Here is a 25475-nt window from a genome sequence, read left to right on the forward strand (position 1 = left end):
GTGCGTATCCTGGATAGCAAACCTCAGGAAACTTTGGTGAGGAGGATAAATGGGGACATGAAGGTAAGCATCCTTTATGTCCAAGGAAACCATGAATTCTCCTTCCTCCAGACTGGAGATCACTGCTCTGAGAGACTCCATCTTGAATTTGAATTTCTCTAGGAATAACTTGAGAGATTTCAGGTTAAGAATAGCTCTCACCGAGCCGTCCGGCTTCGGTACCACGAACAGGCTTGAATAAAAGCCCTGCCCCTGCTGATCTAGGGGTACCAGGACCACAACCTGATTTAGACACAATTTTTGTACTGCACCGCAGATTAGTTCCCTTTCCTGCAGTGAAGCTGGCAAGGCTAATCTGAAAAACCGGTGAGGGGGCACGTCTTGAAACTCCAGTGTGTACCCCTGGGATACAATCTTCAACACCCAAGGGTCTAGACCCGAGCAAACCCAGACCTGACTGAAAAGCCTGAGACGTGCCCCCACCGGAGCGGGTCCCTGTAAGGGGGACCCGGCGTCATGCGGTGGGTTTAGCAGGAGCTGGGGAGGACCTCTGCTCCTGGACACCCGAGGAGGCGGGTGCCCTTTTTCCTCTACCTCTACCTCTGGTAGCCAGAAAGAAGTTGCCTCGGCCCCTTCTATACTTGTTGGGCCGAAAGGAATGCATTTGATAATTTGGCTGTTTCTTTTGCTGCGTAGGAACCGAGGTCAAGAAGGTAGATTTACCTGTGGTAGCCGCTGATACTAAATCAGTAAGGCCTTCACCGAAAAGTTCTCCTCCCTTAAAGGGAATGGATTCCATATTCCTTTTGGAATCAGCGTCAGCATTCAACTGATGAGTCCAAAGCGCACGTCTAGCCGCAATGGACATAGCATTCGCCTTAGCACTAAGGAGGCCAGCGTCACGTACAGCCTCTTTCAAGTATGCAGCTGCATCTCTAATATAACCCAGCGTCACCTGGATGGAATCTCTATCTAGATTCTCCCAATCAGAAGACAAAGTGTCTGGCCACTTTTCAATAGCACTACTGACCCACGCGGACGCAATAAGAGGCCTGAGCAACGTCCCTGTAGTAGTGAAAATAGCCTTCAGGGTAGCCTTCTGCTTACGGTCCACCGGCTCCTTAAGGGCCGTCGACTGAGCTGCAGGGAGGGCTACCTGTTTAGACAAATGCGCCAGGGCTTTGTCTACAGTGGGGGGATTCTCCCAAGGGTCCCTATCCAACTCGGGAAAAGGGTATGCCACATTGATTCTTTTAGGAATCTGAAACCTTTTATCAGGGTTATTTCTAATGCTATCAAAGAGAGCGTTCAGTTCAAAACAAGGAGGAAAAGTAACAGAGCGCTTTTTCTCCTTGTAAATCAGGACCCTGGTTTCAGGTGTAATAGGGTCCTCATTAATATTCAAGATATCTTTAATAGCTACAATCATATACTGAATACTCTTAGCCAATCTTTCATCTAATCTGGAATCAGCATAATCGACATCGGCATCAGAGTCCGTGTCGGTACCTGTGTCAACTAATTGGTCAAAACTACATTTGTGTGACTCTGCAGGGTCTTGCAACTGTAATAAAGTGTCCTCTACTGTTCTCTTCCACACCTGGGATTGAGACGCAAACAAATCAAACTTTTGATTTAATGATGTGACACTAGCATGCAAAGCATTCAAAGTAGTTAAACAATCTGTAGTCGGTGGTGCCGACAGGGCCACTCCCAAAACATTTGGTGTACCCAACAAATTGTCCCCCGGAGAGGAATAATCAGCCTCCGACATGTCGACACCTGAGAGACAGCACACACACCAAGCAGTGAGGGAACACAAAGGGAAATAGCCAGCTCACACCCCAGCGCCAAATAAGCAGGTCTGTGAACACCAAAGATGTCCCAGAGCTGTCTGCGCTTGTTTTACATAAATAAATATGCCCCCCCTATGTCTGTTTAGCCCCCTAGTACTTGCTGCGGAGAGGAAGGACCAGCGACTTCAGCTTGTGGAGGAGGAAATGGCGCCAGTGAGCAGTGAGGAAGAAGCTCCGCCCCCAACATGGCGCGCTTCTTCCCGCTTTTATTATTTAATTATATGCCGGCGGGGGTTAGCAGGCAGTGCCAGGGCACTGTAGGATTATGCCAGCCTTATATATGAGGTAATATATGCACCCCAGGGCGCCCCCCCCCCCCAGTGCCCTGCACCCAGCGGTGTGTACTCAGTGGGAGCCTGGCGCGCACTGTACATAGCCGCTGTGCGGTACCTCTACAATGCCGTCTTGAAAGATGAAGAGAAGTCTTCTTTCTTCTTATACTCACCTGTCTTCTGACTTCTGGCTTGAAGAGGGGGGACGGCAAGCTGTGGGAGGGAGCATCCAGGAGAGCCCAGCGTTCGTCTCCCCTCAGGAGCTGAAGGCATCCTGTCAGCAGCAGCAGAGCCCTGGAACTCATCAGAAGTGGGTCTAGACTGCTCTCCCCTCTTGCCCACGAAGCAGGGAGTCTGTAGCCAGCAGATCTCCCCAAGATAAAAAACCTAACATTAAGTCTTTCAGAGAAACTCTAGGAGCTCCTCCTAGTGCCCTGTGTCTCGGCCGGGCACATTTCTAAAACTGAGTCTGGTGGGGGATATAGAGGGAGGAGCCAGGTCATGCCCCTTTGAAAGTCTTAAAGTGCCCATGTCTCCTGCGGATCCCGTCTATACCCCATGGTTCTTTGAGCGGCCCAACATCCTCTAGGACGAAATAGAAACAATAGTTGCTCTGCATGGGGCCACTGCCCACTCTTTACTACTCCTTTTTGAAGGCTGACATTAACAAGTTAGATTTGTTAATGTTGCTTCATCTTCCAACATAATTTTGACAGAAGCCTCCCATCACCACTTTGTGCTGTGGGTGCTTTTGCACCTTCCCTTATCAAACTCTTGGGGACACATTCAGTAAATGCAAAGATTCTGTCAGAAACTCATGCAGTGACAATCCAATGAGATTTTAGAGTACAAAAACACTACCGACATAACCTCCATAAACTACTACCCAGTTACCTCCTGTCTACACAGGCCCTACAAAACTTACATATTATTAATTCTAGTTATGTGTGCAGGGCAGAGCAGTGAGGTTGAGAGCTTTGTAAGTGGGAGCCAGTGCAGTGACTGGCGGAGAGGGACAGCAGAGTTAGAGCAAACGGAGAGAGAAGGGAGGTGGGTAGAAGAGCTCAGAATAGTCTGGAGAGGGGAATAGATAGAGTGGAGCAGATTATATAATCAACACAGGAATATGTGAGAGCATGAATTAGGTTGACGTGCAATTTTCCTCCTAGGGTACAAACACAAGCATGTGACCCCTGCTTTTCTACCAGCAACATGCAATGGAAAAATTAGTATTACAGAAACCTTGTAGGCATGGTTTATCTAACATTAGTGTGGTTAGCCATTAAAGTATTGTATATCACTAATTGTTACATCAAATAGCTATGGGCCCGATTCAGACCTGATTACTGCTGTGCGTTTTCGCACAGCGGGCGATCAGGCATTAACTGCGCATGCGTATGCACTGCAATGCACACGCACATCAGCCAACAACAAAGGGCATCGCCGGTCAGCGACAGGATGGTGCGAAAATTCTGATCGCACGGGCATTCACAAGGTGATTGACAGGAAGAGGCCATTTGTGGGTGGTAACTGACCGGTTACTGGGAGTGTCCAGAAAAACGCAGGTGTTCCCAAGCATTTTAAGAAAGGGTATATGACGTCAACTCCAGCTCCAATCAGCCTGTTCTCATCATACTGTAGGAGTAAGTCCTGTGCTGCGCAGACTTCACACACTGAAGTTTTGTAGCCCTGCAAACACATGCGATCGCACACTTGCATGGGGTGAATTTACACTCCCCTTGGGTGGTGACTATCTGATCACAGGACAGCAAAATTAACAGCCAAGCGATCAGGTATGAATTACCCCTATAAACAAACACAGCTACTAACCCCATTTGACAAAGCAGAGACTACTCTAGTGACCTGTGGGCTTGATTCAGGGATGTGCATAAACCTGATGGTTTACGTATATCTTTGATGTTTGTGGGACTGTGCACGTGCAGAACAAATCGTTCAAGATCGCATGTAGTGCCCCAAGACCCCGAGGTTGATATACTGCAATTGTTTCAGGTAAGCGCAGAGAGGGAGGCACTGACCCCTTTTCCAGAAAACCTGTTTTCTAGGAGTAGCAAGGCCAGTGTCTGCATCTTCCCACACAGATTTACTGGCCTCACAAGCGGGCAGGAGGAAGCCATTCTGAGTTACAGATGAGTCGCTGCTCATCTCTGCTGCTAGCCATGGCAAACGCAACTCATTTGCAGAAACAAGCATGCCTACGGGTGTGCACGAGCACTAAGTATGCACCCCCGATCCATAGGATCACATGGGTGCATATGGTCCCATGAATGGATTGCATGTGGACACAACTAGTGTCTTCAGACACAGCACTAGGATCTGCGCTGCTGGCATTAACATATTTTTCCACAACAGGTGCCTCCAAAGACACAACTGCTGTGCAAAAGAGCCCATCTCTGAATCAGGCCCTACATTCAACAGTGACCTCTATATAATAATTGGATTTAAAATCAGATCTCACATCTGACCCCCTTCTTTCCTAATGGAAAACAAAATAATGCTTTAAATATGACCTCCCATCCTCATTAAAAGTACTGTATACCTCAAATCATAGCTCAGATCTGAATCCATTCCTCATTAAAATCTTACCCCAGATTTACCCGTCTTCAAAACTACCTACAAATCTAGGTCTGACCTCTCTCATTAAAAAAACCTACTCCAAATATAATTCCCCATCCCTCATTCAAAATCATATCCCAAATCTGCCCATGGAGCACGTTTGATGAAAAATAAAATGTGAACTGTCTTCAGTTAGAAACATCAGTAGGAGTATAAGAATAGAAAACTGTTTTTTGGACTTAGCCATAAGGAAGTCATTAATAACCTTGTGAGGGCAAATTTGGTGGCATAAAAAGACCAAAAGCCAGATTGGAGTGGGCCCAGAAGGGAGTGAGTGGAGGAGTTATGAAACACTACCTCTAGGAGTATAAAGGCAAGTGGGAAAAAAGAGGGGGTGATAGCTTGTAAGGTAGGAGGGGTCAAGAGAGTGGTTCTTAATAAAATTTGAGACAAGGGCATGCTTGAATGAGAGATGGAAGGTTCTTGAGGAAAGAGAAAAAAAATTGACCAGGTGGGCAATTGAGCAGTATTGGAGCAAGTAAAGGGTGGGGGATCAGAGGTAGTTGGATGAAGGTATTAAGGGAACAGCTAGATGGCTTTCAGCCCTAGAGAGTGGGTGAAGGAGGACAAGGTTAGCTGTCCCAGAAAGAAGGGTGGGAGGGTATGGTGGGACCTGAAGTGATGGACCCTTGGAGGTGAATTGGTGGCAAATTCAAATGCACTTAGGGGGAGGTAGTTAAAGGTAGTAAATATATGTTCTTTCTCTTTGTGCAGTCACATAACCCACTGACCACAGGCCAACATTGCTATGTGACTGCATCATACTACATATCCCACCAAGAACCTTTGCAATATGTAATATTACCTTGTCTGTCTGTTATTACCCATCAGAACACTTACCTCCTACAATATTACATACTTATGTGAACATTAGATGATCTAGTGTTCTACCCTATACTTCTTTCCGCTGATGCTTTGTTTTTTAATTTTTTTTTGTAATATACAGTAAATGCATTTATCCAACTTGCAAGTACCTGAAGAATCAAGTCCTGAGATAAGTCCATGCAATTGGTCTTGTTTAACAAATGAGTTTTAGAGTAAATTGTTGCAAATAGTTGACTAACTGGCAAACTGATAACGACAAGTAATTTCAAAATATTTTGTTGTACTTTTAGATGCCATGATTTATTATGTTATAGTATCTATGGGTTAAGTTTTCACCCGTTTTTTGGTGGTTAAGACATATTACTTCTGTGATTTATGTGGAAAGAACACTTAGAACTAGCACTCATTTCTAAGGAACTTGAAGATTATATAAAGGTTATGTGAAACAAAATTACCTCTCATAGGGCCTTACTGTACGCAGTTGCGGCCTTCCTTCCCTTTTATTTAGTTGTATCACCCACTGAGATATAAAAAAAAGAGTCACACTCAGCAGTGTTTAACTTCAGTAAATTATGTTTATTAGATAATGTTCAAATGTACTGTACATGAAAATACAAGAATGATTTTCTCATTAGATAACCAAAAGCAAGTGTGCTATGAACATGATTTTAAAAGGAAGTACATATTTTCTAATGGTAAACATTCCAAGGTACAGTACCATTGTTTGAACATACTAATTTATGTACATGAGTAGAACACTTTGTACAGGTCTAAGTGGATTTATGTTGTTGTGAAAGAGAAGAGTTGTGTAATTAAGCTACTGTATGCAAGTGGTTAGAAGCTTTGTGTACATGTGCTTTATTTGAGCCATCAATATGTCATTCTTCCAGCATTCCATCACTAAAACAAATTACAGAACTTATTTAACTTGGCAGTGCTACATTTCTTGAGCTACATTTAAATTAAATTAAATCAATTACCAAAAAAAAGACTAATGCATTATTGAACTCTTCTGAATTATTATAATGTAATGTTCTATGGTAAAATGGTCTGGAAAAGTATGCTCTCATAACCTTTCCGCTATTAGTATATAATTATATATTCAATACAGAATAAAGTGTATGGTTGTTATCTTTTTGTGCTAGACACAGTTTCCTACCATAATACCCAATGAAACTACTTGTTGTATTAAGAAATTGCTACTTTTTATGCATAATTGAAAACTAGAGCAATAAGAATAGTATATGTCTTCTTGTAAAATACAAAAAGACAATAAAAAAACCCTGTATAATTGTAGTATTTTTTTGTACTTAGTATTTCGCTCCAAGTTTCATCTAAATTGTAAACAGAGGCCCAGGTTCTATTGTTTCCTCATAATATTGCTTTAATGTGTTTGTAACTGTTTCATGGCTCTGCGCATTTTGCTTAGTAAAATATTTGTAACAATAAGATTTCATAATTATAGTATATATATATATATATATATATATAAAATCTTATTCACTGCTTTAATTTAAGTGTTTTTTGGCTTATGTGAAGTTTTACACTGAGTATCACTGAGTATCAATGTTTAAAAACAGACACCTAAAAAGATTGTTCTTGACAGATGTCAAAGAGAACTGGACAATTATTGGATTAATGCTAAAGCCCACAACCCCTTAGGGAATGCACTACTGACCCAGATTTTTCTTTTAAAATTGACAATAACAAGCCATGTGTTTTATTTTTCTCTAATCTACCAAGGAATAAAAGACTGTGTTAATAATTCTTTTCGAATTTGGTAACTTAATAAGGAAATGAAAGACAGAAAGCAGAAACAACAGATTCCATAATGCTAAGTATTACTAATTTACAACAATTAGAATTTTTTTTAATTAATTTGTCTAAAATGTAAAAAAATTATATTGTGCGTAAACTCAATACATAAAATTTCTTGTTATACCTGTTTTCTTAAATATAGAAAATGTACCCACTTCTAATAAATCAGCCTCATCTATGTATGATTTCATTATTAATATGCTTTGTATCGCTAAAATGTAAGTTAAAAAATGTAGGTTGGTTGTCAAAATATAAAATACAGGTTAAATAATGAACAATTAATTATAATTTCTTATTTGCTGCTTTTAAAATAGTAAAAACTATATAACATTTTAGCCACCTTGCAGAGCTAAGTGGGCTTTAATATATATACAGTACTTAGGTAACTGGTTATATTTCACAAAAGTCCAAGGAGAATATGGGAAGAGGTGGTACATAGAAATATTATATTTGTTAATAACACAAAATGTGTGGTAAATATAAAGAAATAAGGTTTGTTTATGAATCCAAATAATTTTTTACATATTTCAACAATACTAATTTTACACAATTTCTGTATATCAAAGTATAATATTAAAGCATGTCATGCTGCAATGTTTCATTTTTTTAAAATTAAATGCATTATTTAATATGAATATTTGAAGTGTAAAATACATAAAAAGAAAATAGAGGACTGCGTATATTTTTGGTTAACAATTCTTACTAATCTAACCATACTATGCTTAAGTAGACTAGAATGTTGTGAGTATTGCTGTTAAGATTTTTATTTTGTCAGATATTGCTACTGTAAATGAAATCTTTTAGGACTGCAATGTTTCATTACACATTTGTTTGTCATTATGAAATTGCTGGCTTCCTTTGTTTTTAGCACTTGTGATTCATTTAGCCAAGGGAACATGCTGTGCTCAAGTGAAAGACAGAGTTACATAAACACACTCTGAATATACAGACTTAGACAGACACTTGAACTGGCAAATAACTAAATACAAATTATTTTCTGTTATTTTTCTCTGACGTTTTGGTACGGATTGAAATATGTTATGTAGAAATAATTTTTCTTCAGGCTTTCAATCATAAAGGATTTGACCTTCCAGGCAGTAGTTCCTTCTTAATGTTCTTAATACCATAGCACTAAAGGGCCTTAGCAGGTTTACTGCTCAGGGTTCTGTATATGTTGTTCTTTACATACAAGAAATAATTATTTCCCTTGCTGTAATGTTTTATCATAAAAAAAAATCATTGCTCAAATAAATGAATAAAATATTTTGCAAGCCATATGTTCACCAACTGGATGGTGGAATATAATAATAGATGCTTGTGGATGTATGTAGAATATTTACAAATTATTTTGTGAAATAATAGACTGGAGTTAATATATTGAGTACAAATTTAGCAAAATAAATCTAGAAACAAAAACTGGTATACAACATGTTTATAGTTTAAGTAACAGATGTATTACATTTTGTACTGTTCATGCGCACAGCTGCCGACCCTACTTTTACAGGGACAGTCACAATAATAATAATAATAATAATAATAATAATAATAATAATAATATGAACCTATGTTTGTTTAGAGTTTTACATCTGTTGACATACAGTAACTGGGAATAATATTTCTATAATATGCACATTTTGAGATCAGAACACACCAATTATAATGTAAATTTTAGTACCTGTCCCAGCAAACACCCACAAATAAAAGCAGCTTTCAATACCAATCATGTGACCTCTGGTGTCATCTACTGCTTTTTTTCCTGGACTGCTCATTGATCCCGTTTAGGGCCTGATTAATGGTACTGGTTACAATTGGCTAATTACCTTTATGAACACTCTCCACCTCCGCCACTACAGTGTTTATAATAGTGTTTATTTATATAGAAAGGTCTCCAGACACCACCATACAATGCATCAAGCATACCAGAGACACCATTCAATATAGAGAGCATCTTAGTGACTTCCATACAATACAGTACATAGAGCATGCTGGTGACCATCATTAGAATGACCACCATAGTAACCGCTATACAACAGAGACAACAATACTAACACATTTAATTGTGCACTATAGTAATACTACTACCAGTAACCCTGCAGTACATCAATACCACCACCACCAATCCTGCACTACAGCAATATCAACAACAACAGTCCTGCACTAGAGTAATACCACCACCTCTAATCCCATACTAAAGCAATTCTACCACCCATGCCTGTTGTGCGACAGGTACTGTATTACATTTCCCTTTTCTCCTGAGTGATACATTATCTTTCAATTCATATTATAGAGTGAATGGTACTTTTTTCCATGCGTACTGTAAACGTATAGGATTTATTTAATTAATTAATTAATTAATTTATTTACAGTTTCTTATATAGCACAGCATATTCCATTGACTTTATAATTGGAAACAGTGATAAGACAAATTGGGTAATAACAGACAGACATAAAGGTAGGTAGGCCCTGCTCGCAAGCTTACAATCTATAGGGAATTAGGAATCATACACAATGATAGGCACTATCTATAGCATAGCGGTCCCACCAGATTGCAAATACAGTCCTGATGGGACTGCTATGCTATAGATAGTGCCTATAGCATAGCGGTCCCACCAGATTGCAAAGACAGTCCTGATGGGATGTAATTAGATACGAATGCTTCTGAAGGTAACGTGGGGGGTTCAGGAATTTGATAGGCTTGACTGAAGAGGTGAGTTTTCAGGGAACGCTTGAAAGTTTGGAGGCTAGATGAGTCTTACTGTGCATGGGAGGGCACTCCATAGGGTGGGTGCTGCCAGAAAAAATCCTGCAATTATGAATGGGAGCGAGTGATCCGTGCAGATGAGAAATGCAGATCATGTGCAGAGCAGAGAGGTCGAGTTGGGTGATATCTTGAGATAAGCAAAGAGATATATGTTGGTGTAATTTGTCTAATAACTTTATATGTGAGTAGAAGTATTTGAAATTGAATATGGTAGAATATGGACAACCAATGGAGGGACTGACAGAGTGGATTTGCAGATGATGAAAGTCTTGCTAGGAAGATTAGCCTTGTAGCTGCATTCAAAATGGATTGTAGTGGTGAGAGTCTTTTCTTTGGAAGACCAGTAAGGAGACTATTGCAATAATCAATGTGGGAGAAAATGAGAGCATGGATTAGAGTGTTTTCAGTGTCTTATTTAAGATACGGTCGTATTTTGGATATGTTTTTTAGAGGCATGTAACATGATTTAGAGACAGACTAAATGTGTGGCTCAAATGACATTTCAGAATCAAGAATGACACCTGGGCAGCAAGCTTGTGGGGCAGGGTAGATTGTCAAGTTGTCAACAGTTATGGAAATATCAGGTTGGTAACTACTCTTGGCTGGCGGGAATATAATTAATTCTGTTTTGGAAATAGTATAGTAATATCATATATATCATTATTACAGTATATAAGCTTATGAAAGAGGACAAGTCAGTGAATGTTTACTTGTAAAGTCCCCAGAAGAGTCTGTTCTCATACCATGGACCAGATGAAATGACCCCTGAAATTGCCAGAGGTGCGGGATGCTGGCCGATCTTGGACGTTTTTTTAAAGGGGCAATCACTTACAAGGCAAAACCACGACCTGTAAGTGATTGCCCCTTTACACTATCATGGGATTTTGTGATGTGAATACTTCCTCACTCCTCACAGTTCTTGGCACAGAGCCATGTATATTGATTACAATCAACCCCTTCATGGTGTATTGGTATACTGTGCTGAGCACCAGCTGGGAGGAAACATGACTTGCCTCCTAATTCCTAAGGAGGATGGACTGCTGAAGCTGGTGCAAGCTCATTTGTTGATACTTAGGGGTGAGACAGCCAGCACTCAGCCCCCCCCCCCCCCCCTCCCACACACACACCCTCCCAATTATCAGGTCTTGGAGAAGTGCAGCAGGACAAACATGCCTCCATTAAATGGTCACTTGGCACAGAGCACACACAGCTAAACACCAAGCCATGTAGTTGCCATGATGGATAAAATCTGTGGTAGCCAGTATTTTGTAGAATAAGGATGTCTCTTAATTTTGGTGCTTGGTGGTCTCGGCAGCATCTCCTAAATCCCAATGCTCTAGGCCAGTGGTAGCCAACCCTGGTCCTCGAGAGCTACCAACAGTTCACGTTTTCCAGCTCACCTGGCAGGTGCACATGTGCAGTTATTACTAACTGTCACATTTTAAAAGAGGAGACCTGGAAAAAGTGCACTGTTGGTAGCTCTCGAGGACCAGGGTTGGCTATCCCTGCTCTAGGCTACAGCCTGATTAGCCTATTAATTGACTGGCTTGATCACTGTTTACAACTGAAACATTTATTATAATAGAAAGCACTGGTAAATCTAGAATTGGAGTTCTACTTTTTTGTTAGGGACATAATAATGTATGTGAATCAGTGTGCAGGCCAGTGTTTCATTTTTATCTAATACTGTATTGTTATTTTCTTTTTTTTAAAGATTTTATATTTGGATGTGCAGAGTATACAAATATGGTGATTACTAGAAGGAAACAAGCTGACTGTGCTTGAATTGACAATATAAGAAATTATTATCTGCTTGTTTGAAAGAAAAAAAAACCACACACACAAAGGCATCTCCTTACAAGACAAAGCATTTCATTAGTAAATCCATATATAACCATATAAATTAAAAAATAATTTCCACAATAAAATAGCAAGGTGATTTAATATTGGTTGCTGTCACAGTCTAAATTATATGGGGCATAGTTAACACACCGCTGTAAACGTTCAGAAAACTGGTCTGTATATTTTAAAAGGATTAAGTCAATTTATCACCAAGCTCACAGTCCATATGATATGGGGAGACTTTTAGGGGGATCACCTCCAGGCAATGTGATTACTCCATTAAGAATAGTGGCCATGTGTATCCTGAAATTGGTAGTAATGGTAAAACTGTAACCAGTCAGTGGCTTCCTTACGTGAGAACTTCTGGTGCACCCAGAGCACACGGTTAATACTGTCTCTCTCAAGGTGCCACTGGTTTGGATAGCTGCACAGACATCACTAGGCAGAGCGATAAGGGATGCCTACTTCCATGGCTTCATTTAGTTGTAGCAAACCATAAAAACTCTGGACCAGTGGGTGTTTGGCAATCACTGTGCCCATACCATCAGTGCTGTGCAGTAATCAAACACTAATAGCAGTCAACACATTGTGTTCTATTGCAGAACTTTTTCAAGACCTACAGTATGTAGTGTTTTAAAATGAGGTTTGTACATTGTTGTCACATCTTTTATATCCCCCACCTTTAAATTTAAAATCCAAATCCGAACCTAATGTTGTTGAACATTATTGTCAAATCTCCTGGATCCATTGACATTTTGACGTTTAATTGAAATTTCTGTACTTTAGATGTAGTATCTGACGAAGGGATCGGGGTAGAAGACTCTTTGATACCCTTTTCCCTGAGGAATCAAGACATACTGAACCTACTATATTAGGTTATTCTTATAACAGTAATCATTACTATACGAAATTTGGATGAAATGCCGATAACATATGCTCAATTTTGAATATTGAGATCAATTGATCTAATATTAAATATTATCTGTGTATTTTAATTGCAATACTATACTCATGTTTTAAATACAAATTTGTTTTGTATTTTGGCATTGGTGAAGTATTCATTACAGATATACATCTACACAAGTCTATTATATACCTACTGCTGTGGGAATCTCCGGAAAGTATTCACAGCGCTTCACTTTTTCCACATTTTGTTATATTACAGTATTATTACAAAATGGAATAAATTATTTTTTCCTCAACATTCTACACACAATACCCCATAATGACATTTCTCACTTAACTTCTTCACTGTCGGAATGTGCCAATACTGAACCTCACTCCTCCATTTGCTTGTCATCTGTGGGACGGCATGTAATTAGTGTGAAGGGATAGGGACGTATACTTATTTAATGGCATGGGTGGGTGTTTATTTATTATTTTATGGTGGGCTAATATAACTTAATAGTGAGGTAATGGTGGTGCCTGTTAATTTAAGGTGAGGCGTATTTAACTTTCTTTCAATTAATTGATGTGGGCTGAATTTGGGAAGATGTATTTAATGGAAAACATAAAGGGGTATATTTACTAAAGTGTGAATTTAAAGAAGTGGAGAGGTTGCCCATAGCCAGGGCCAGTGCTAGGGTGTTCGGTGCCTCCCTGCAAACTAGAAATTTGCGCCCTCTCTCCCATTTTTGATAAAGCGATAGTGCACACCATAGGCGCAACCTACAAAAAAGATGTGGTCTTACAAGGAAGGGAGCATGGCCACACAATAGTACCCCAAATTCAAATTTCGCCAGACAGTAGCACAATCATATTCACATTACACCGCACATTGTACCCCTGATTCATATTATACCACATAGTAATGCCCCTTATACATGTTACAGCACACAGTAGTGCCCCTTAAACACATAAAGCCCACATTAGTAGTGCCCCTTATACATAATTCCCACAGTACTGCTCTTTGTAAAGAATGCCCACAGTATTGCTCCTTATACATATAATGCCCACAATAGTAGTGCCCCTTATACACAATGCCCACAGTAGCAGTGCAGCATATAAACATGCATGTCCACAGTAGTACTGTTACATAATGTAATGTTTTACTGTATAAAGCTGCATGCCCTAGCCTGTGTATTTGAGTGACTATATATATATATATACATTCACTATTTAAAGCTGCATGTCCTAGTGTGTGTGTGTGTGTATATATATATATATATATATATATCTATATATAGCTAGCAGGCGGCGGCACTCAAATAATTCATACAGACATGGGTAGGTGTATATGTTTTCACGATAGGCTGTTTAGAAGGGCTCTGCGCCCTGCCCATTTTGTGCTGCCCTGCTAAAACAGCCTGCCCTGTAACTGATGCAACCGTGTGAATAGTTGCCGCGCGCACGCGCACGGCATCTATTCACATTCATAGATTGTAAGCTTGCGAGCAGGGCCTTCCTACCTCTGTCTGTCTGTTTTTACCCAGTTTTGTTCTATTACTGTTGTTCTAATTGTAAAGCGCAACGGAATATGCTGCGCTATATAAGAAACTGTTAATAAATAAATAAATAAATTCAATGGAGAGCTTGGGGAAAGCCCAGCACCTCCGTAGGTGTCGGGCATGCCCCACTAGTGACGTTGAGGGGGACGGCCCACTCCCCAATAGTGATGCCAGCGGGGCAGCGCACCCTCCCAGGCCAGCCATGCCCCCTTTATGCGCGCAAAGTACCCCCACAGCACTGGTGCCCTGTCCTCCAAAAATATACTCCAATGTACAGTATAGAGCCATGGTTAAATGTACAGAACAGTACAGAGCCACCTAATATATATATATATATATATATATATTACAGCCTCAGTGCACTAATATATAGTACAGGCCCATTTTTTTTATAAATAGCTTAATACCCCTGCCCCAAACCTTTCTTTTGTAACTTACCTGCTCTCTACTTCTCCTGTCTTCACTCAGTGCTGCTTCTCACAGGCTGGCTGTATGTCTCTTGCTTACTGTCTCAGGCTGCTGCTCTTCCTGGGTATGAGATGTCATCATGATGGTCTCACAGCCCTGTATCAGTGACATCCGCAGGAGGAGGGGAGTGGGAGTAATTGTCAGCTTTGGACTGGGTGCACCCCCTCTTCCCCACACAATCATGGCCCGCTAAGTCCCGCCCCTCACAGAAAGGGGTGTGGCGTTAAAGCAGCAGTGTCCACCAGGGAACTGGGAAGTACTTTGCCCCAGGCCGTCCCTGCTTGATTGTACCTCCCAGCAGCTGTAAGTTCTGTAGTAGGGGAGGGTGGGTGCAGTAGCAACATCCAGCCTGGCGGGGGAGGGGGGAGTTGTTCTATCATCGGATGCTGCAGCTCCTACCTCCCCTAACTTGTAAGAGCAAGTTCTGCTCAGCTCTGGGGTCACTCTGTCTCAGCCTTACTAGAATGGCACATGCAGACAGCTCATTGTGCTGCTTGAGGGACCATCTTCATACTACCACACAGTGCTCAGCAGGGATGCAGAGCAGGGAGAGTGCCTCTCCAGCGTGGCGCCTCCCTGCTTTGCATCCCTTTGCTGAGCGGATATCGCCAGCATTGCCCATAGCGGTGTAGTAGGGTATGCCGGCGGCCGGGCTCCCGGCGGCCATTATACCGGCGCCGGAATCCTAACCGCTGGCATACCGACAGCTGGGTGAGCGCAAATGAGCCCCTTGCGGGCTCGCTGCGCTTGCCATGCTGCGGGCACGGTGTGCGCTATGCGTGCCACGCTATCTATTCTCCCTCCAGGGGGGTCGTGGACCCCCAAGAGGGAGAAAAGGTGTTGGTATGCCAGCTGTCGGGATTCCGGCACTGGTATACTGTGAGCCGGGATCCTGACAGCCGGCAAACTGAAGACCACCCCCCATAACAACCAATCAGATTCTATTAATCTCTATATTTATAGGATGTCGATCAGGCACGCACTGGAGGGCTCGGATTCCGAACAGCCGGTGGCTCGGCACTTTAAATTGCAGAGGCATAGTTTAGCCACATTGCGCTACAAGCTTATAGATCATGTCCCCCCGAACGTTAGAGGTGGTGACAGAGGTAGGAGGCTACTGCAATTGGAGGCACGCTGGATCCATTCATTGGACACCGTGGCTCCAAGAGGACTGAATGAACAACTCAATCTCAGTTGCTTTGTTTAAAACTTTGTTCATAATATTAATTTTATTTGGTATATGTGCGCTATAGCTGGGCAAAGCCGCTGGCCTTTTAGTATGCTTGATACAGTTTCAGCCTGCGGAATGGCTGTCCGGCATTACTTTTTACGATATAGTGCGGCTTGGAGTTAGTTGTCATGGTGATGGTTTTTTCACTTAGTTTACTGTATGTTGCTAGGTAACGGAGGGTCCGGCACAGGCGCAGATGAGGGAATCGTCGCGGGAGCGTGACGTCACCGGCCCTGCGCCCAGCGGTTCGTGTCTCCATGTGGGTGTCTTCACGGGTGTTTAAGGTATAAAGGTAAGCAATTTTGTAATGTTCTTTGTTCTGACGAAAGTTTTGTAAATAAAACTGAAACATTAACCTGCAGAGGCATCCTGCGCCCATTTGTTTAGCTGAGCGAAAAGTCCGATTGAGTGCCACTCTCTCCTTCACGTTATATTGCCCTGCTGCAGAGTAGTGCATTGGAGGCACCATTATTTGGTTAGAGACGGAGTGCCGGTACCACAGCTACGTATTTATATATATTAAACCTACCGGTAAATCTTTTTCTCCTAGTCCGTAGAGGATGCTGGGGACTCCGTAAGGACCATGGGGTATAGACGGGCTCCGCAGGGCACTCTAAAGAACTTTTAGTATGGGTGTGCACTGGCTCCTCCCTCTATGCCCCTCCTCCAGACCTCAGTTAGAGAAACTGTGTATCCCAGAGGAGATGGACAATATGAGGAAAGGATTTTGTAAATCTAAGGGCAAGATTCATACCAGCCCACACCAATCATGCCATATAACTTAGAATATATGCAACCAGTTAACAGTATGAACGAAAAAACAGTATCAGTCAAAGACCGATTCCAACTGTAACATAACCCTTATGTAGCAGAAAAAATGAAATCCTTCGGGGCGCTTCTGTCAGGTTCGGTTTTGCTTGTGTCCCCTGAGGGGGCGCTAGTGGGTCAGTGGAGGTAGGATGGAAGAAGTGAGGAGGCTGGATTGGGTTTCTGCGCATCAGCGCAATGGTGTTTTATTAACATAAAAGTTCACACAATAAGGCAGCAGAATAACGTGCAGGAATAAACAATAAAAAGTATGCAATGGAAATGGTGCAGCTTGGAAGCTGAGAGTCTATGGAGGAAATGGTAATGATGGATAAGTTCACTGGTGTGAGAACCAGAATGGTTTAAAACGTGGAGCCAGCAGAGATGGTAATAAATGTGTAGCAAACCTGGTAGCAGATGCAGGAGACTCAGGTGGAAGTCCACAGTGTAGTTCGTTAGGCACAGGCAGCTAGCAAGCTGCTTCACAGGTGAGGTGATGGAATGCACCTGGAGAGAGTCTCTACTGCTGAGGCTGAAGCACACAGTGGTTGTAGATAGGTGTGGAGCCAAATACAAATGCAGGGATTGCTGATGCTTGTAGTTCCATGGAAATGCAGGAAGGTAACCAGGAACACGGAGGAACAGGTAGGTAACCAGGAACACGGAGGAATCCAGGCACATGGGTCGCAGGAGTGACACAAAGTTTAGGACAACCACAGGCTCACCCTGCAGCTCCTGATATACCCCCTGGTGTGCAGACATTGGTTGGAGTGGGAAAAGGAGGTGCGGCCAAGCTCCGGATTGGCCACCGTACTCTGACCGATGGAGACTGTCATGGCGGCGCCCATGCCGCGGCCCGGCGGGAACGCGGCGTGCTCACACGCCCGCTGTTACAGGAGCGTTCCTAGGCCCAGGATGACGTCTGGCGGCAGAGGAGCGGACGACAGCAGAACGTAGGGACCCCAGACGGAATCCGCACCGACGGACAGATGTGGCTGTGGTGAGTCGATTCCTGACAGCTTCTTGTCTACCGATTGCTGCCTTCTAAATCCAATGTTGGACCTATCCAAAAAGGATCCAAAAATTTAGACAGAAGAAAGTGATTTTGTGGACTAGATGGCGCTATCGTTCATGCAAAGGTGGAAAATGTGAGGGAGTGGGAGTACTTAGCTGGGCACTGTGTATCCCAATGGGTGACCGGAAGAGCTCTGTGTCCGGATCCTTGATGGAACACTCGACGACGGGCAAATGGATATAAAAATAAAAATACACAATGTGTAGTAATGTGGTGTACACAACAACGAATTAAAACTTCACCAATCTCATCTGGCGTACCTCACTTACAATGTGAGTCATCAGATGGTGTGTATATAAAGGTATCTTTTATCGTTATTTGAAAAAGATTTCTTCTCATGAACACACCTCACTTACATAAAGACAGGTGTCTGAACTCATATCAAGGTATCTTTTTAACCATAGCCGAATTTTTCACAGAAAGATGATGACAGTTTCTTTCAATATGTTGATACGTAATAAGCGTACCTAACACTCACTCTGACAGCTGCGTGTCTCCTCACATAACGGTTTCTTTACAAAGGTTCCATCCAGGGATAGTAAAAGAATGTACATTTATTCAAAGATAAAAGACAGCAACAAAATAAAATATAAAAGGCTTGACTCAGCATAAAACTCAGACTCCGAGGGAGGTGAGTACCGTCTTGGAACAAAAAGTGGCCAACTTGTAGAAGTCCCAATAAAACAAATAAGACAAGGTCTTACCTTCCCTCAGATTCAATTGACAAGTCCGCTGATGCAATGCCCCCTCCTATCCAACGCGTTTCGAGTCAAGGGACTCTTTTTCAAGGCATGAGGGTCCATGACAATAGGTTTCCCTATTTATAGTAGGTGGAATTGAGTCACTTCCGGTCATGTGACCGGAACCGGAAGTATAAAATAATTAAACAAATACATAAAAGATGGATAGACTTACTACCATAATACAGAGGTAGCTGATATAAAAACTAGACTCTTTCAGACAAAGGCTACTAGCATTGTTATTTGGGAGTCCTGATCGTGATAGTTCTCACAACGAGGACAAATACCGGAAAAAACGGAAGTTGGGTCCCGCTTGGAATTATGGGTAATGTAGTCCTCAATAAGAAGGCAAATGGTGACGAAGGCGGAAGTTAAATCCCGCTCGGGATTATGGGAGGTGTAGTCTCTGGTTGTAGTCTTTTAGGAGCTGAACATGGCGGAGACGGAAGTTGGGTCCCGCCGGGGTTTTTGGGTGATGTAGTTTGCTGGAATATTCACGAGCCGCGTCGCTGGGGATTGTGGTCTATGAAGTCTGCGGAGAGGCCATCTTGGTAGTTCTAAACGGACATTCATAGCTTACAGTGGGTGAAATTAACAGCCGTGGTCCCGTTCTTGATATCTAATTTGATTATCCCCCATTTTTCTAAGCTCAAAGCTGCTGAAAGAAAACAGGGGTATGAGATTACTGTTCTAACATATTCTAAAGAAGATATAAGATTTAATTAAGATGTGCATTTGCAATGAATCTATTTTTGAATGGCAGAAATAATAAAAAATAATGAAATAATGTTGTGACATGATCCCATAGGATTTCATGTAAATAGGTGATTAACACTATCTATCAGTGAATGCCCATAAAGAAGGATAGAAGATGTAGTAACTATCTTGACGATAAATCATGATATCTATTGTGCTTCTCTGACAATAGTTAGAGAAACCATTTGAGTTCAAAGTCGTGGTTTAGTCCACCAGGGGTAAGAGTATTGAGTGAAAATATGGTTTTCATCTCGAAAATTGCAAGATTCTTATCAATGTTCTTATCTCTCCAAGTGGATCTGATATGTTTAATTCCAATAAATTTCTTTATGTGCTGAATAGAACAATCGTGTTTAATTTTAAAGTGATTGGAGAGGTGGTGGGTCTCTATTCCTTTTTTAACGTTTTGCAGATGCTCTCCTATTCTTATCTTGAGCGGTCTTGTAGTTCTGCCAATGTAGTTGAGGCCACAGGAACATTCAATTAGGTAAATCACATTAGCAGTGTGACAGGTGATACCCTAATTTTGAAGGTGACATCATTAACTTTTACTTCGCAGTGTTTGCTGGTAGGGTCTTTGATATTTTTGCATCCGATGCACAACCCGCACCTGTGGAAGCCTTTAGTTCTAATCAAGTTGTGAGTGGGCATAGGCAAAGCACTCCTTACTAGATGGTTCTTTAAATTTCTTGATTTCCTATACACAAAGTTGGTTTTTTTTGTTATTATATTGGTAAGGATGGGGTCTTTAGTTAGAAGATACCAGTTCTTCCTGATGATTTTCTCAATTTGTTTATGCTGGGCGTCATATTGAGATATGAAAGCCCACTTGAGCTTGCTGGCTTGATTTCCTGTCTTCTTAGCTGAATTGGATGATAGTAGAGATGTACGATCCATTGTTTCCACTTCACTGATGACTTGATTCAGGTCCTCTTCATTATATCCTTTCCCGAGGAAGTTCTTCTTCATTTGGAGTGACTGTTGTTTAAAGACCTGATGATTACTGCAGTTCCTGCGTACTCTTAGAAATTGACTCTTTCGAACCCCTTTTAGCCATAAAGCGTGATGTTGACTATCTATGGGAATGTATGTATTTACGTCAGTCGGTTTCTGATAGATCTTGGTATTTAAAATATTATTTTCCTGATATATAGTCAAATCCAGGAAGTTGATTTGCTCACAACTACTAGTGAATGTGAATTTCAAGTTGACATTATTCTCATTAAGTAGATCAAAAATTTTTCCTAGTTCTTCTTGGGAGGAATTCCAAAAGAGGAGCACATCATCGATATAGCGAAACCAATGTCGGAGGGGTCCGCCCCAAGCTACGCCATCATAAATGGCTCTGTTTCCCCAATAACTCATAAATAGGTTGGCGTAGCTTGGGGCGAATTTAGTCCCCATCGCAGTGCTGTTCTTTTGGAGAAAGAATTCGCCATTAAAGAAAAAATAATTATTTTTAAGTATGAAATCGATGGCCTCCAACGTAAAGTCCTTTCTATCCTTTGTTAGTTCTGTCTTGTCGAGGAACCATGTAATGGCCTCTAAACCCTGTTCGTGTCTGATACAGGTATAGAGTGACGTTACATCGGCAGAGGCCATACACATACCATCTTCCCACTTGATGTTCTGAAGTTTATTAATAGCATTGCCTGTATCCTTTAGGTAAGAGGGGTTAGAGGTAACGAGGGGCTGTAAGATTGAGTCTACCAAATCGGAGAGGTTGGATGTAAGGCTTCCGGTTCTGGCTATGATAGGCCTTCCGGAAGGGTCTATCAGACTTTTGTGGACTTTAGGAAGTATGTATATAGTAGGAGTTACTGGATCCTCTATATTCACAAAGTCATATTCTTCTTTGGTCATTCCTTGGCTCTGCTGATGTTTGTCAAGAAGCGTAAGGAATTTTTCCCTTATTACATTCGATGGATCGCCTTTTAATTTGGTGTATGTTTCACTATCAACCAGTTGTCTATTGACTTCTCTAATGTAATCCTCACGGTTTAATATGGCGATGCCTCCACCCTTATCACAAGGTTTTATAATAATGTCATCATCTTTACTGAGATCTTCTATAATTTTCCTCTCCTGTTTATTGAGGTTAAATTTCATCTTAGGTTTCTTTAGGTTTTTTACTTCCTCCAAATCTAATTTAGTGAAGGTTTCGATGAAAGGCCCCTTGACGTGGGTTGGATAAAATTTGGATTTTTTCTTTTGTCTTCTTGTTGGGGGTTTCTTCTTCCGTTGGTCCTATGGTATCTGTGATTTTCCCCGATTGTTCTCCTGTGGTGTTGCCCTCTTGCTCCTTTAGTGCAAAGAATTTTCTCAGAGTGATTTTTCTAATATACTTTTTGATATCGATGTATTTATCAAAGTCATTCATATATGACGTTGGGGCATATTTGAGGCCTTTGTTGAGCACTCTCATTTATTGATCAGTCAGCTTTCTTTTGCTGAGGTTGAACACCAAATTGGTGTGTACCGGTTCTTTGTTAATGATGTTTTACTTCTGTTTGCTTCTTTTTCTGTTGATGCCTCCTCTACAGCCTTGTTTTGTAGGTCTATTTGGAATATTTGTCTTTTTCTTTTTCTCTTGTTTGTTTGATGTTCTATTCTCATTGATGTTTTGTCGATAGGGGGTCTTTACTTGGGAAATGGTTCGCAACTGGGGTGGTGGTCTTCTCAATCAGGTGACTCAGACATGGTCCCTCCTTGAGGACCTTTCTCCTAAAAAAGGTTGCCTCCTAGTTTGTGTCTCCTCACTCGCATACCGAGTTGACCTCCCTATGCTCCTCCTAATTGATCCTCCGTCATATCCTTGAGTAGTGGCTTCTGGGTTTTTGTTCTGTATGCCATGATTCCTCCTTGATATTTCACGATCTTTGTCCCTGAAATGCTGATCTCTTCTCCTTGGAGTAAGCTCCTGGTGTCGTCTATCATGATAATTCCTATTCTCATATCTTGAATTTTCATATCTGTACGGACGATATTTATATGTATCATCCCTTCGATGATATCGGTTATGTTCTTGTGTTTCTCGCCAATCATAGGGGTTTCTTCTCCAGTCCCTTCTCTGATTATGGGTATCATGATTCCTGTTATTCCTCCCATTATTCACATCATAATGTTGCCTTTTGCTGTGATCATAAAAGTGATTTTGTTGACCATACGTCGTCGTCGTAGTGTATCTTGATCTAAATGGACTATGGGTCCTTGTTTCGTACCTTCTTTCTTTTGTGTTTAACTCCCCTTTCTTCCGTTGCGTCTGGTCCTTGGTTTTATTTCTTCTAATGATTCCGAATTTGTAGAAATCATAGTCTCTCTGTAATTTTCCTTGCATTTTCTTACTAAGGAATTCTGTATTCTTGTCGATCTTCTCTGTGATGTTCTTTTCCAAATCGGCAAAGGTGGGTAGTTGATTAAATGGTTGTATAAGAGTTTGAAGTATTTCTATCCTTTCATTCGTTTCTTTCAATTTAATCTTCCTTTCCTTTAGTATAATGGACATGAGTGATAATGAACATTTTTCCAAAATGGTATTCCACTCATTTTGAAATTCCTCTGACCCATCTTGAAAAGTGGGTGGTTTGATGATTCTTAAGCCCTTTGGTATTATTTGTTCGGCCTGATATTTTTCAAGGGTGGCAACTTCCCACTATAACCTGTTCTCCTTTAATAGCCAATCACATAGGCGGTTCATAGCGGTCTCAAGATTGTCATCGGTCATTTCAATTTCATCGTCTTTAAAATTCATTTTGAGTGCTTCTTCTATTCTTGCTGCTCTTCCCTCACGGTGCTTGAACATGATGCTGCCTAAAGGATTTCAAGGGATATTGAACAAAATGCTGCAGAAAAAATGAAATCCTTCGGGGCGCTTCTTGTCTACCGATTGCTGCCTTCTAAATCCGATGTTGGACCTATCCCAATGGGTGACCGGAAGAGCTCTGTGTCCGGGTCCTTGATGGAACACTCGATGACAGGCAAAGGGATATAAAAATAAAAATACACAATGTGTAGTAATGTTGTGTACACAACAATGAATTAAAACTTCACCAATCTCATCTGGCGTACCTCACTTACAATGTGAGTCGTCAGATGGTGTATATAAAGGTATCTTTTATCGTTATTTGAAAAAGATTTCTTCTCATGAACACACCTCACTTACATAAAGACAGGTGTCTGAACTCATATCAAGGTATCTTTTTAACCATAGCCGAATTTTTCACAGAAAGATGATGACAGTTTCTTTCAATATGTTGATACGTAATAAGCGTACCTAACACTCACTCTGACAGCTGCGTGTCTCCTCACATAACGGTTTCTTTACAAAGGTTCCATCCAGGGAATCCAGTAAAAGAATGTACATTAATTCAAAGATAAAAGACAGCAACAAAATAAAATATTAAAGGCTTGACTCAACGTGAAAGTCAGACTCCGAGGGAGGTGAGTACCGTCTTGGAACAAAAAGTGGCCAACTTGTAGAAGTTCCAATAAAACAAATAAGACAAGGTCTTACCTTCCCTCAGATTCAATTGACAAGTCCACTGATGCAATGCCCCCTCCTATCCAACGCGTTTCGAGTCAAGGGACTCTTTTTCAAGGCATGAGGATCCATGACAATAGGTTTCCCTATTTATAGTAGGTGGAATTGAGTCACTTCCGGTCATGTGACCGGAACTGGAAGTATAAAATAATTAAATAAATACATAAAAGATGGATAGACTTACTACCATAATACAGAGGGAGCTGATATAAAAACTAGACTCTTTCAGACAAAGGCTACTAGCATTGTTATTTGGGAGTCCTGATCGTGATAGTTATAATAACGAGGACAAATACCGGAAAAAATGGAAGTTGGGTCCCACTCGGAATTATGGGTAATGTAGTCCTCAATAAGAAGGCAAATGGCGACGAAGGCGGAAGTTAAATCCCGCTCGGGATTATGGGAGGTGTAGTCTCTGGTTGTAGTCTTTTAGGAGCAGAACACGGCGGAGACGGAAGTTGGGTCCCGCCGGGGTTTTTGGGTGATGTAGTTTGCTGGAATATTCACGAGCCGTGTCGCTGGGGATTGTGGTCTATGAAGTCCGCGGAGAGGCCATCTTGGTAGTTCTAAATGGACATTCATAGCTTACAGTGGGTGAAATTAACAGCCGTGGTCCCGTTCTTGATATCTAATTAGATTATCCCCCATTTTTCCAAGCTCAAAGCTGCTGAAAGAAAACAGTGGTATGAGATTACTGTTCTAACATATTTGAAAGAAGATATAAGATTTAATAAAGATGCACATTTGCAATTAATCTATTTTGAATGCCAGAAATCATCAGGAAGAACTGGTATCTTCTAACTAAAGACCCCATCCTTACCAATATAATACCAAAAAAAAAAAACAACTTTGTGTATAGGAAATCAAGAAATTTAAAGAACCATCTAGTAAGGAGTGCTTTGCCTATGCCCACTCGCAACTTGATTAGAACTAAAGGCTTCCACATGTGTGGGATGTGCATCGGATGCAAAAATATCAAAGACCCTACCAGCAAACACTGCAAAGTAACAGTTAATGATGTCACCTTCAAAATTAGGGATTTTATCACCTGTCACACTGCTAATGTGATTTACCTAATTGAATGTTCCTGTGGCCTCAACTACATTGTTGTAAAAAGAAAATTGGGTATCCAGCACAGAACTTAAACAATAATAAATGAATACAAATGTATTTAAACCAGCTTGTACAAGAATTATCTCACATTAATTTAGTATCAACGCCGGAGGTGCTCCACGGAACTGAATATCACATACTCTAACAAAGGAAACCCAGAAATGATTTCCAGAAGAAAAAAGTCCCTTTCTGGAGCACTCTTTTGTGTGTATAATTATTGATTTAATAAAACATAACTTTTATTCACTCTTGTTAAAAAACTAACTAGACATGAACATACAATACAAGTA

The 25475-nt window shown here is 41.2% G+C and overlaps 1 protein-coding gene across 2 annotated transcripts in view; it reads right to left on the reverse strand.

The window, feature by feature from the left end:
- The window catches only part of GLDN (gliomedin), a 106533-nt gene extending 82199 nt beyond the window's left edge, over positions 1-24334 (reverse strand). The window contains exon 1 of one of the 2 annotated variants that reach the window (XM_063926079.1): positions 24046-24334. The gene's annotated coding sequence lies outside the window, so the exon portion shown is untranslated. Of the gene's footprint in view, positions 1-18740; positions 18874-24045 lie in introns of those variants that run through there. The other variant, XM_063926078.1, reaches the window with a different exon arrangement.
- Positions 24335-25475: the final 1141 nt, after the last annotated feature.

This window comes from Pseudophryne corroboree, chromosome 6, assembly GCF_028390025.1.
Source record: "Pseudophryne corroboree isolate aPseCor3 chromosome 6, aPseCor3.hap2, whole genome shotgun sequence".
Lineage (NCBI taxonomy): Eukaryota > Metazoa > Chordata > Amphibia > Anura > Myobatrachidae > Pseudophryne > Pseudophryne corroboree.